We start from the raw sequence: 14,637 nt of genomic DNA, 5'->3' as shown, positions 1-14,637 counted from the left end.
TTCCCAATAAAATTAACATCTAATATCCAGTCCATGTACAAATTTCCCTGATTCTCAAAAAGCGGTTTTCACAGTTTATTGAAAGAATGTAGTTTATTGAAAGAACTAGACTGCTAGCTCTCTTAAGATAAAGACTACTTTTATCTTCACAACTTTGACTTTGAAGCCTTTAACCCAGAACCTAGCACACAGTTCTTCCTTGTATGTTTGTTGGATGCTATAAAATATCTTGTGGATGCATATGACATTTCTTCCAATACTGAAACCATGAAATTAAAGTACTGCTCTGCCCTAAATCTTTGATGCAGACTGACATCATAGGTGCCCCTGATGTCTGCCATTAGACCCACTCCCTAAGGCCAGTTGTATGTCCCTGAAGTCTTCACTTTATCATCATCCTAGCAAACTCCTCTCCAATGAAGACAGCAATGCATATCTCATGAAGTGGCTAGGAAGATGACATGAAACCACGAATGTCGAGCATGGCCCTTAGTATCCATTTTTAGGATGTTCTTAATGGTTTTTTTTCTCCAAGTAGGCAAGGTTCTCCGTCTTCTTAGATGCCCATGCAGATCAGTTTGGTTTCCCAGCCAACCATTAAGGAAGCAATTACAGTTCAATTCTCTGTATTCTGTGAAGTTTCAAAGTCCACTAGCCAAGGACACTGATGAAGGTAAAGATTTTATTGAGATCTTTGTGTTTTTTTTCAGACCTATTATTGGCCTAAAGGGCTAAACTAGGGCATGTCAGAGCATATAGAACGAGGGGCTCCGGGTCACCACTACATACTAAGAACCTGAGCTTCCCTGAGTCCTTGGACCCAGGAAAGAAGCATGACGTGGCTTGTGCTCCTCAGGCTGGTGGCCTTCTCAGATTGCATAGTCATGTAAGTATGAAGACTGTAAGCCACATCATCTACCTTTCTGTGGTTTTTCTTTTCATCTGATTATTGGTCTACTCATCAGGTTTAGAAGGGAATGGAATATTTCCCTGGCAATCTTAAAGTTTGACCCTTACTTATTGGTAAGTACCTTGCTATAGGAACTGTAGGACCCAAGGTTCTTGGTGTAGATTTGCATAGTTGCACAACTCTTGGGGTCCAGTCATGTCATGACCTATTGAAATTGGAACTCCTTGCAATTGTTCAGTGCACAGTCAATGCAGATGTAGGTGTGGTCCTGTGGAATAGCACTTTTCTACATTTTATTTAGCGTGTCCTCTGTGTTCCCTCTCTACTTCAGTGTGTATATGTCTATGTCTGCATCTCTGTATCACTATCATTTCTCTCTCCATCCCTTTGGAAGTCTCTGTGAGTACATTTCTCTCTGTGGTGTTTTCTTTTAACTTTTCTTTTAATTTTCTACATTTTCTGAACTTGTTCCCTATCTCCTGGGTTCTTCTTTCAACTCTCTCTTCTCTTTCAACTAGGAGAAAGATTGGGAGAGCTATTTATACACTGTTTTATATCTGACAAGCAGTGTGACCACAGCCAATTTACAAACCTCTTGCATTTCAAATTCCTCCCTTGTAAAAGAGGATAGGAATCCCCCTTCTACCTCTTTCCTTGAATTTCCATGAGGAGGATACAGTGGGACTGCAACAGCAGTGCTAATGGCCGTCAATGTTGAGACTTCCTATTTATCAGATACCTTATATCTATCACTTCACTTATCCCCAAGATATCCTATTCGGAGGGTTTGAATCATTTCATTCCACCATTTTACCAGAGGGGAGACTGAGACCCCATAGGGTCATATGGCTTACCCAACATTACAGAACAGAATCTTTATTCAAACCTACGTCTTTGCCATGGAATATGCATAAAATTCTTATAATAAGATGACTCATAAAAATGATTAGAAAATACACAGTGCCATTACAATGACAGTTATACCTTAACACTGACAGCTAATTGTAGCATCTTCTTTGTTTTCTTTGTCAAATGTTCAGTGAAAGAATACCTCTAAGGAAAGTGAAGACCATGAGAAATACCTTCAGTGGAAAAACACATGCTAAACAATTTCCTCAAGGAACATGTTTACAGACTGTCTCAGATTTCTTCTCATGGCTCAAATATAACTATTCACTTCCTGAGGAACATCATGGATGGTAGAATTTTGGGAATATGGTGCTCCACAGCATCCCCTGGTGCTCTAGCCTAGAACTGGGGCTCATCTGGAGGTGCCATGTGGGATGTTGGGGATGGGGCTCCTGCAGAAGGCAGAAACACTGGGCCAAAGGGGCCCCACACAGAGAAGGCACTCTCATCCTCAACTGTTAGTCTTGGTGACTGGGCCCAAAAATTACCAGGTGGCAAGTAAACATCCATTTCTGTGTTAAAGATGTGTCATTAGTTTGAGGGAGATTGTTCCTTCTGAGCAGAAGGCAATGATGACCCACTACAGTACTCTTGCCTGGAATAACCCAAGGACAGAGAAGCCTGGTAGGCTGCAGTCCATGGGGTCGCTAAGAGTCAGACATTGAGCAACTTCACTTTCACTTTTCACTTTCCTGAATTGGAGAAGGAAATTGCAACCCACTCCAGTGTTCTTGCCTGGAGAATTCCAGGGATGGTGGAGCCTGGTGGGCTGCTGTCTATGGGGTTGCAAAGAATTGGACACGACTGAAGCAACTTAGCAGCAGCAGCTACAGCAGCAGCTCCTTCTGCACTAAGGAGGTCAACTAGTTACAGATGAAGTGTGAACCATCTCTGATCAGAAGGTAGAACCAACTGCAAAGCAATTGTGAATAACCAGGAAGAGGAATTCAGTTTCCACAGATGCAAGAACCACAGCAGTAAAAAGTTACTGAACCCAGATTCCATGTAAGGCCATAAGAATCTAGCACAGTGCTTACTGTTTTTCGATTCGAAAAAGGGCTTATGTTGTCTTCAAGAATGCCCATATCAGCCTGAGAGATAAGCAAAGAGTAAATAGATGTCAAATGAAAGGGTCACTTGTGTGGTGTTGATCGATTGTGGTCTGAGTTTAGAGTTAGTGCCTGGGGTTGATCAAGAAGGACCTCCTGGAGAATGGGGTGCTAAGGCTGGGTTTGAAGAGACTACAGAATTTCTCAAATGAAGGCACCAGGACTTCCCTGGGTGTCCAACGTTCCTGGAGGTCCAGTGGTTATGCCTCTGTGCTTTCAATGCAGGAGGTACCACTTCAATGTCTGGTCATAGAATCAATATCCTGCATACAATGTAGCACAGGAAAAAAAATATCAAATGTAAAGACCTCTGTGATCAAAGTCTGTGAGCTTCACAGTGGTTGGAAAGTGATCTCAAGAGATATATGACACCCAGAAGGAGACATCAGTGTGGGAACAGAGGGTAGCCAGTTCTGCAGTAACCCACTCCCTCCTTCTCCATGTAGATGCTCTACATGTGTAAAATCACCATTGGAATTCCCCTCAGGAATTCCAGGTTATCTTTGACACATGATCATCTGACTTGTGGGTTCCCTCCTTCTTTTGCCCCAGTCCAGCCTGTCATGAGTACAGACACCCTGTACCCGGATCATCCTTCACTTGCCCTGCCACCCTGTTTCCACCCTTGGCACCTGATTAGACTCATCTCTAGTGTCTGCAGATACACAAGTTAGGTTCAGACATTACAAGTATTCCACCTTCCAGCCTACCTAAAAGACCTTCAGGATCGCCTACGGATCTGGGAACATGAAGGGATTTCTTGCTTATGACACCATTCGGGTAACGTGTAAAGAGAAGCTGAGTCAGGACTGGCTATGGAGTGACCCCTGCTTGCAAAACAGATGCAGGACCATCTGGCAGGACCCTTCCTGGCCTAACTCCCATAAACATTGGCCATCTTACCCACAGGATCCTGTCCCTTGGGAGGCAGTGCCCATGGTGACACACAAGCAAATGGATTAGCAAACCCAGAAAGTGGCTTGAGGTTTGGACTTGCAGTTCCTCTGCCCATGAGCAGTTCAAGGTTCATTTTGGTGGGAGCAAGATGAAGGGAAAAAAGCACCCACTTTTATATTCACAGACTGTTCCTGGCACTTTCAGGTAATAATTGGTTTAATCCTGCAACAACCCCACACAGCAGGTGGTCTGATTAGCTCATGAGACATATGAGGAAACTGAGGTGCAGACATCAAGGGCCTTGCTGAGGTCACACATGTGGTAAACGGTGGATCTGGGTTGGCTTTTCAGGACTGCAGTTGCTGTAGGGTGTTTAGGGACAGGATAAACCTGATCTAGGGACCCTGGGGGCAGTCAAGGGATTCAGGTATCCATAGTGGGAAACTGGAGGCCAAGGAAATCAAGGGGCCTGATAAATTAGTTCTCACTCTAGGGTGCCTTTGAGAGTCTAATAAAACATATGGCCTGCCTCCCCAGAGTACTTGAGTAGTTCCCCCCTCTCTCTTTCTCATACACACTCACACAAATATACACATATCCCCAAAAGTGAATTTCCCAGGCAGTAGTTTCATAGATCCCTGCAAGTAAGATTGTGTTTTTGGCTTCTGTCTTCCTAGACAGATACAGAATCCACAGTATCTTACAAAGAATTCAGTCCATTCCTGTCATGATGTCATAGTGATGCCAGAGAAGGCTACTTGATCTCGACTCATTTTGTCCACGAGGGGGCACCAGTGGGTCCTGGCCTGACTCTTGGTTGCCCCACTGGGACAGAAGCCACAAGGCCAATTTGACGCACTCTGGTGGTGTTTTTCAAAGGGGCAGATGTTTTAAAATTCACAGCCTCTCACAAATGGAACCCAAATTCCCCTCCCAGCTTGGTCTAACCGTCTGAGGTCCACCAAAGTCACAGCCCAGCCTCAATTCTCTGAGGATTTAATGGCAATGCACCCCAGCCCAGTCCTAGCCCCACTTCACATATCTGTAATTGGGAACATTCTTCTCTCCCACAGATCAGGGACCTTGTAAGTACTGACCAGCTGTTCGGTCTAAGCATTGTGGAATACGGGTGTGAGGGTGCACCTTTTGATGGTATCTAGGGCTTGAACTACCCCAACATATCTGTCTTTGGAGCTATCCCCATCTTTTCCAACCTGAAGAATCAAGGTGCCATTTCTGAGCCTGTTTTGCCTTCTACTTGAGCAAGTAAGACTCAGATGGACCATCCCTTTCTCCAAATTAGCTGTAAGATGCTTTCAGTTGCACAAAAATTATAGAACATTTGACAAAGAAGAAACCTGAGAGATAATCTAACCCAGGATAAATATAGCCCCAGGGCTGTACTTGGCTTCACCACTGGCTTTTATAAATAACATTTTATTGGAACACAACCCTACTCCTGGACTAAAAACCAGTAACTTGGTATAGGGGGGTGAGTGAGGAGGAAGACTAATGGAAGGCAACAGGAAACAAGTTGGAGGAAAAAGCAATATGATTTGCTTATGAATTTGATCAGGAAGGAAGGACAAGGATGGTGGATATCTTTCCTTCCTCATTAGCTTTCCACTGGGCACCCAGGACCAGCTACCCATTTTGCAGGAGCCAGTGAAAAATAAAAGTGTGGGACCCAAACAAACATGTGGGATCCCTTAAGATTTAAGAAATATTAGGAATTTCAAGACAGGGAGAGCAGAGCTGGGGTCCCTTCTGAGTGTGAGGCCCTTGGGACAGTAGAGGTCACAGGCCAGTGGAGCCAACTCTGGGTGACTTGAACCCACACCCTTAGAACTCCCAGGCTTTGATTTTCCTGAAAAATGACAAGCTGGACAAGGAGAAAGCCATTAAGCTTCAGCACCGTGTCCTCTGAGTGTGTCTGAGCACTCAGGTTGCAGGAGGTAGAACATCTTCAGAAGATATAGTGGGTGGAGCCCAGCCAGGTCTGTTTCTAACCTCCTCTGTGCCACTCATTAGCCAGTAACTGACCTCAGTCTGGATGTCAATCACTCCTAGACTCGATTTCTCCATCTGTACATGGGGACCTTATTAGGGCCTTGATGGGTGGACCAGCACAGCTCTCAGACAGTGCTGTTGTTACTCTCCTCCAAGGATTCCCTTCCCCTGTCTTCTCTCTACACAGGCAGGGCAAAAGGCAGTGTGGTGATGTTTGTTGGGGTGGATAAATCCTACTAATAATGAGCAGTCAACTGGGTACCATTGATCCACACGAGCAATTGAAGTATACACATGGACAGGTAAGCCTCTGCCTCTGAGGGTCACCCCAAGTGATGCTCCTGCTACTGTACATGGACACAGGCAGACACACACAAATACACTCTCAGACACAAAGTCACACATAAATATACACCACCCACAATGACACAGACACACAGACACATGGAAATACACAAGCAGACAGATATAAACATACACAGAGACACATATAAACATGCATAGCTAGTCAGACACACACAAGCACTCACAGAGACACATACAAACACACACACAAACACATATACCAACAAACACACAAGCAGATAGATATGCAAACAACCAGTGGGTTCATAATCCCCAGTCCTTCTGACCAGGGCTCTGACCAGGGTCCTAAAAGGGTCTGGAGAGGTCTGTGCATCTGGGAGAGGATTGCTCCCACTGCCCTGTTAGGCATGGAGCATGGTTAGAGGACTCGACAGTGTAGTGAAAAGAGGATCAGGGAGAATTTCTCCAGCCTGAACAGAGGTATAAGATGACCAACTGTCCAGGGCTACCTGGGACCAAGGAAGTTCTCAGTACAGATAAATGTCACTTTAAAAACAGGGAAAGTCCTGAGCAAATGGGGAGAACTGGTCTCCTAAGGGAGCAACTACTGAGCAATGTAGAGAGACTTGCTGAAGTCTTAAGATGTGAAAGCAACTAATAAAAAAGGCACCCCATGTTCATGGGCACACAGTGGGGCAGGGGCTATAACAGAGAATCAGGAAGGTGGGATCCAGGAGTGACCTGAGGACAAGAGGAATAATTGATAGGATTCTGTATGATACCCTCAAACAAAAGCTGACCCATCCTTTGGAGTTTCTGTGGGCTAGTCATGTATTTCCTGGCTAGGGTCTCAGGGTCTGAGCTGGTTGTAGGAGCAGTGCTGGCAGACATCCTGGGCTCCCAGAGGATCCCCTCTCTCCCACCTCTGCTGCCCTCTCAAATCTCCATCTTCACTCCGCGATTGATCCGTTATTTGTTCCCCACAAGATACAGCTCTCTGGATGTTTCTCATTCATTATTTTCACAGTCTTCATTCACTCACTAAACAGACAAGCCTTGGGCATCCACTGTGTGTCATGCACTTTAGGGAGGAAATGAGAATTAAACTTGCCCTCACATCTAAGAAGGCAGATGCACAGGAAATGAGACACACACATAGTGAATTGTGACTTTGGTACATGCTAGACATAAGGAAGTGTCTACAGAGACTGTCAAGAAAGGAGACTGATAAACACTGGGAGAAAGACTTCCCTGAAACCATGACAATTTAGCTGGAATCTGGAAGATGAGAAGAAATTTGCTAGTCAAAGGGGAGGGGGCTCCTCTAGGAAGGAAGACCAGCTTGTGCCAAGGTCCAAAAGAGCCTGGTGTATTCAAGAACTGCATTCAAGAATGTCAAGGAAGGTGCCGTGTCGGGAGCAAAGGAAAAGAGGGCAAGAGACAAAGGGCTGTTTAGAAGACAATCAGGAAGGGGGCAGCTCTGGGGAGACTCAGAGTAACCTTGATGCCTGCTTCGTCACACTGTCTCTCAGCATCTCCATGAAAAGAAAGGTTATTGCTTGTTCGGCAGCTGCAAGGCCCTTTTTGATACTGGAACATCACTGATCCTTGGCCCAAGAAGACTGGTCAGTAACATCCAGAAGCTCATCGGTTCCATGCCACGGGGTTCTGAGGTGAAGTGTCATGCCCCAGGGTCACTCCCAGTCTCCACACACAAGAAGGATCTCCAGGGCCACCCTCTCTCTCTAATAGCACTATGTTTCTTGTTTTGGTCAATACCGTGTCCTCTATTATCTTCACCATTGATGGTATCAACTACCCAGTCCCAGCTCAAGCCTACATCCTCAAGGTGAGGGGAGAACCCTGAAAGGTGGTTTTCAAATAGGAACTTGCAGGAACCCTTTGGCTGCAGCTGGGAGGAGGGCGCCTTCTGCAGGCCAATTCACACTATTGCACATGATGCAGAGACCTGGGGCTGGCTAGAGCCTCCCACAAGAACCACTTGAGAGTAAAGGGCCACCTGGGACACTGATCATCTTAAAATAAATGTGGAGACACCACGCCATGCTGGCATGGTGGGAGTCACAAGGAGAGGGGAAAACTCAGGTCCTCAGTCCTCAAAGAGCTTCAGTTCAATCTGAACCCTCAGATGAATGAACATGGAAAGTCAGCTCTAGCAGTCCTTGAAATAAGTCATGTGACAAGGAGAATAGCTGGGGACAGTCCCAGTGTGCTGTCCCACCATAGGGATTAACAGTCTCCCTTCCCTTCTCACAGTTTTCCTGGTTTGGATGATAAATTATATGCTCACCCGAGTTCTTGAATGCATCTTCCCCTAACTCTCGCTGGGTACCCGCTTTGTGAGTCAGGCTCCCTGACCCCTCTGCGGGGAGGCTGGATTCTAATGTGAATAAAGGGTGCACAGTGACTGCTCAGCCCAGGCACAGGGTGGAGGCTTCATGTCAGCTCACTAGGGGAGTTTAGAGTTGGCTGATGGGCTCAAAGAAGACTTTGAAAAAGGAAGGGAATTTCAGGAATTCTAAAATTTTAAACTCATGGAGCCATATGGAGGGTGGCTTGTTTCTAGGGAAAACTGCACTGGATTCCATGCAAATGGCATCCCAAGGTGCTCTGCATTGGGGCACTGGGGACTTACTCGGGGTGATGAGAGCTACAGACTGACTGGTGTTGATGGGGAACCAGAATATGTTACCCAACCAAGCCTGGAGTAGCCAAAGACAGCAAGTGTGGGCCAAAGGAGGCTTCCCAGAGTTCCTAAGTTAAGTCTTCAAGAACGTGTTGTGGGCACTGTTCTATTTAAAATGGATAACCAGCAACGAATTACTGTGTAGCATGGGGAACTCCACTTAATTATATGACCACCTGGATGGGAGGGGTATTTTGGGGACCAGGATACCTGAATACATATGGTTGAGTCCCTTTACTGTACACCTGAAACTCAGAATATTGTTGATCAGCTATACTCCCATACAAAATAAAGTTTTGTTTTGTTTTTTTTTTTTTTTAAGAAAGTACAGATTGTGAGGACACAGGAGGACAACTAGCATTCTCTGCAGATAAAACAAAGAGCAGGAGAGAGAAGGAAAGAAATAGGGATATAGGAGAACTATACATTCTTTTTTATTTCTAAAAATTTTATTGAAGTATAGCTGATCTTCAGTGCTGCATTTAGTTCTACTGCACAGCAATGTGACTCAGTTATACAAAAACAGAAATATATATTCTTTTTCTCAATCTTTTTCATGTGGTTTATGACTGGATATTTAATATATTTCCTTATGCTCTTCAGTAGGACTTTGTTGTTTATCATTCCTCTGTGTCCCCAACTCTCAATCCTTCCATCCCCCACACCCTTCCTCATGGCTACCTCATGTCTTGGTCCTTTTTGGTTGTGGATGAACTCTCATATATCCTGCTAATGAGAAAATCCCTTGATACTTACCAAAATAGGGAAATAAAACCAAGAATTGTGCTGGGTCTGGATATCTGTGGGAATCGAATGTAAGGGCTCAGGCTGACTGGTGCGTGTCTCTGACTCCCCCAGGATTCTAGAGGCCACTGCTATACCACCTTTAAAGAGAACGCAGTGAGGACATCTAGAGAGACCTGGATCCTAGGTGACATCTTTCTGAGGCTGTATTTCTCAGTCTTTGATTGAGGAAATGACAGGATTGGCCTGGCACCAGCAGTATAATTTCTTGGAGTGGTTCAGGAATCAGTAAGGCCGCTCCGAGCAAACACTAAATCACACTTAGGGTACTCCTGCCCAGGATGCTGGTGAACTGTATTTGGTGGTCTGCACACCCTACTCTCAATAAAGAATAAAGGGTTTCACTCATAATGGTGCTGAAACAAACAGGTGCCTCTGTTTGTGTCTTGGAGGTGTACAATGATCAGGAAGGATCTAGAACAAAGTCTGAATCACAGTTGAGAGGAGCCCACCTCCACCTGGCTTCAAGGAAAGGGGAGACTCATTGAAATGATTCTGGAAATCCAGGACACAATACTCAGAGCTAATACAAAGATCTCAGTGACTGGACCCAAGAAATCAGAAGTAATCAGTTCTCTATTTCATACCCTCATTCTTTCATTCCTTCTTCTTTGATGATCTTACCCTGAAAACTTTCTTCCTAAAGCTTCTACACCTAGTGAGGGAGTCCAAGCTACCTGCCCTAGGGTTTTAAATCCCAAAAGCATCTCCAAAAATGAAAGAAAAGATTGAAGACATCAGAGTTCAAGGGTGTTCTCTGAATGACCCACCTCAGATCACATGTACAGTCCTAGATCACCCATCCTGGCAGGGCCATGGGGCTTGGCTTTACATGGTCTGTGGCCCTGACCCAGCAGCACACATGATTGTCAATTTCCTCCAGAACTAGATGTCTGAAGCTGGGGAGAGGCAGCCTCAAAGAAAGCGACTAGGAGATAGTCTAGGCCATGGAAGAGTTTATGATGACCCACCAACTCCACCACCTCTTCATTCAGAGGAATCATAAGGGGTAATGAAATAGACTCTCTTCATCCCATTACAGGTGAACTTATCCCTGGGCTTCTCCTCCAAGGGAGTTTGGGTGAGGTACTTCATGGAGAGCTGGTTCCCGTTTGTACCACACCCAGTCACCAGGTCTCTGCCACATATGCCTGCTCTGTCCTTTGCAGTCCTACTTGGTAAGTGATGGCCCCAGTCGATCCCTGAGCTATCTCCCTCCTCCAGGGCACACAATGCCCCTTCCTTGGCCTCCAATGCTGCTGGGGAGAATGCAACGCATGTATCAGGAGACCCAGGGTACACAGAGCCTTCAGCCTTTCTGAGATTCTCCTTGGATGGACCTACAAACTGCTTTCTTGGAGCTGCCATGGTTAGGCACTTTTGCAGTGGAGTTCTTTCCACCTGGAAGCCCTCAGTAGATGCCTCAGCTGAGACAGCAGGGATCAGAGGTTGATTTCCTTTCAGATTGACTGTTTGATCTCCTTGTTGTATAAGGGATTCTCAAGAATCTTCTCAAGCACCATAGTTCAAAAGCTCAATTGTTTGGCATTCACCATTTCTTATGGTCCAGATCACACATCTGTACATGATCACAGGAAAAACTATAGCTTTGATACTATAGACCTCTGTAGCAAAGTGAGTCTCTGCTTTTTAATACACTGTGCAGGCTTTTCATAGCCCTTCTTCCTTCCAAGGAGCAAATGTCTTTTAATTTTGTGGCTGCAGTCAAGGTCCATAGTGATTTTGGAGCCCAAGAAAATAAAATCTGCCACTGTTTCCACTTTTCCCTCATCTATGTGCCATGAAGTGGTGGGACTGGATGCCATGAATGTTGAGCACCTTTTAGTGAATAGTTTTTTGAACGTTGAGTTTAAGCTAGTTTTTTCATCTTGTCTCATCATCGAGAGACTCTTTAGTTCTTCTTTGCTTTCTGCTATTAGGGTAGTGTAATTTTCATATCTGTGAATGTTGGTACTTCTCCCAGCAACCTTGATTCCAGCTTGTGATTTATCCAGACCAGCATATCGAATGATTTATCATACATATAAGTTAAATAACCAGAGTGGTAATGGATACCTTGTCATGCTCCTTTCCCAATTTTAAATCTTTCAGTTGTTCCATGTCTGATTCTAACTGCTGCTTTTTGACCTACATACAGAGTTGTTAGGAGAAAGGTAAGGTGATCTGGTACTCCTATTTACTTAAGAATTTTCCACAGTTTGTTGTCCACACAGTGAAAGGATTTAGCATAGTCAGTGAAGCAGATGGAAATGTTTTTCTGGGATTACCTTGCTTTCTCCATGATCCAATGGATGTTGGCAATTTGACCTCTGGTTCCTCAAACCAGTTTGTATATCTAGAAGTTCTCAGTTCATGTACTGTTGAAACTCACCTTGAAGGATATTGAGCATTACCTTGCTAGCAAGTGAGATGAGCACAATGGCATGATAGGTTGAACATTCTTTGGAATTGCCTTTCTTTTATATTGGAATGAAAACTGACCTTTTCCAGCACTGTGGCCACTGATGAGTTTTCCAAATTTACTGACATATTGAATGCAGCACTTCTACAGCCTCATTATTTAGGAATTTTAAACAGCTCAGCTGGAATTCCCTAGCTTTTCTTGTAGTGATGCTTCCCAAAACCCACTTGACTTCATACTCCAGTATCTGGCTTTATGTGAGTGACCCCAGCATCATACCTATCCCGGTCATTATGAACATTTTTGTATAGTTCTTCTGTGCGTTCTTGCCACCTCTTCTTAATCTCATCTGCTTCTGTTAGGTCTTTGATTTTCTGTGCTTTATTGTGCCCATCTTTGCATGAAGTGTTCCTCTGGTATCTCCACTTTTCTTGAAGAGATATGTACTCTTTACAATTCTTTTTGTTTTCCTCTAAATCTTGCACTACTCACTTATGAAGCCTTTCTTATCTCTCCTTGCTATTCTCTGGAAGTCTGCATTCCATTGAGTGTATCGTTCCCTTTCTCCTTTGCCTTTCACTTCTCTTATTTTCTCAGGTATTTTTAAGGCTGCCTCAGGCCACCACTTTGCCTTCTCATATTTGTTTTCTTGAGGATGGTTTTGATGACCACCTCCTGTACAATGTTACAAACTTCCATCCATAGTTCTTCAGGATACCAGACCTTAGGTATTGAATCTATTTTTCATCTCCACTATATAATCATAAGTGATTTGATTTGGGTGATAGTTGAATGTTCTGGTGGTTTTCCTTACTTTCTTCACTTTAAACATGAATATTGTTTGCTTCTGCCTAAGCATTGCTTCCGTATCACCACCCACCACTCCCAGTGGGTGTGGAGCAAAAACACACAATTTGAGGACTATTACCCTGGGTTTGTGCTTGGCTTTTCACATGCTTAGCTGTGTGAGCTTGATCAAGTCTCTTAACCTCAGTTGTCTCATCTGGAAAATGGGCACCATGATGATAATTCCACCTTCTAGATTGCATGTGTGCCTGCAAAGAGCAAGTGGCCCTGAGAGGGCTTTCTGGGTTCCTGAGTCTGGAACAAATATGAATTATTCTGCCACCTGGGGAGAAGGAAATCTTCTGTTTAGAGATTATGGCTGGCATCCCCAAGGCTAAATATTGATTCAAGCCAAATGACATCTATTTCTGAACCCTGACCCAGAACTCTGACTGAGCTGATGCTTCTGTTTTCTGGGCTCCCACAAGAGCTAGTGATTACTGGCTCAGATTACTCCTTTCCTCAGCCTTACCAGTCAGGCTTTCCTTGTCAACTACTTCTCCCCTGAAATCATACTGCAAGGAAAGTCATAAAGGCTTTTGGCCTCTTGTCAGTTTCCCACATCTCCAGGGTACCAACAAGTAGCTGTTATGGTTACTTGTCATAGCAACAACTATGGCAACCTGTACTGTCCAATCTAAGCCTGTTAAATGAACCTGTCCCCATTTGGCCTCTGATGTTTAAATTACCTATAGTTGCCTTAGTAAACTTCCTATGTTTGATGCTTAATGTCGAAATATGTGTGTACCTCATCTAGTTTTCTTTCCCAAACTTAATTCCAACCATGCAATTAAGTAACCAAACATTTAGTCATCTAACTACCCACAGGAATTGACAAAAGCAAACCAACCATCATGCATTTTTTGCTTGCCCCAAAACACCATTGAAGTGATCTGCTGAAACAATGTGATACATTGGCATGTCCACTCCAGAAGGGACATCTGGATTTGTTTTCCATCTAGTACAGAATGTCTACCATAAGCCTGGCCCTCCAGCAGCTGGTCACCTAATTTTTGCAGACTCAGCCCACTCCAGATCCTTTCCACATCCCTCAGTATAATCTAGAGAACAGATGCAGTCAAAGTTCTCAATCCTGCAGAAAATAGTTTTTTTGTTTTTTTAGAAAACAATACTTGGTAACACATTCAAAATCTTCAAAATTTGGTAACACAAAATTTTCTTGTGCTCCTTGCCTTGGAATCAAGAAGCTGCACCAGAGGATGGGAAGCCTCCCCTTCCAACTAAATCTTTTACCACTCCCACCAGGGCCACAGGCTTCACTGGACCCCAAAGACATCTGCCTGCTCCCTGATGTCCTCTGTACATCAGTTCAGTTCAGTCTCTCAGTCATGTCCCACTCTTTACTATATCATGGGGTGCAGCATGCCAGGTTTATCTGTCCATCACCAACTCATGGAGCTTGCTCAAACTCATGTTCATCAGGTCGATGATGCCACCCAACAATTTCATATTCTGTCTTCCCCTTTAACTTCTGCCTATAATCTTTACCTGCATCAGGGTATTTTCTAATAAGTCAGTTCTTCTCATCAGTTGGCCAAAGTACTGGAGGTTCAGCCTCAGCATCAGTCCTTCCAATGTATATTCAGGACTTATTTCCTTTAGCATGGACTGGTTGAATCTCCTTGCAGTCCAAGGGACTCTCAAGAGTCTTGTCCAACACCATAGTTTAAAAGCATCAATTCTTTGGTACTCAGCT

The 14,637-nt window shown here is 44.4% G+C and overlaps 1 pseudogene; it reads left to right on the top strand.

The window, feature by feature from the left end:
- Positions 1-833: 833 nt before the first annotated feature.
- Positions 834-9,856, top strand: LOC100300151 (pregnancy-associated glycoprotein 1-like; annotated as a pseudogene).
- The last annotated feature ends 4,781 nt before the right edge of the window (positions 9,857-14,637 follow it).

The sequence above is a fragment of the Bos taurus genome, chromosome 29, assembly GCF_002263795.3.
Source record: "Bos taurus isolate L1 Dominette 01449 registration number 42190680 breed Hereford chromosome 29, ARS-UCD2.0, whole genome shotgun sequence".
NCBI classification, from domain to species: Eukaryota; Metazoa; Chordata; class Mammalia; order Artiodactyla; family Bovidae; genus Bos; species Bos taurus.
The sequence above is the reverse complement of the archived record's forward strand: the minus strand, read 5'-3'. Positions and strand labels throughout refer to the sequence as shown.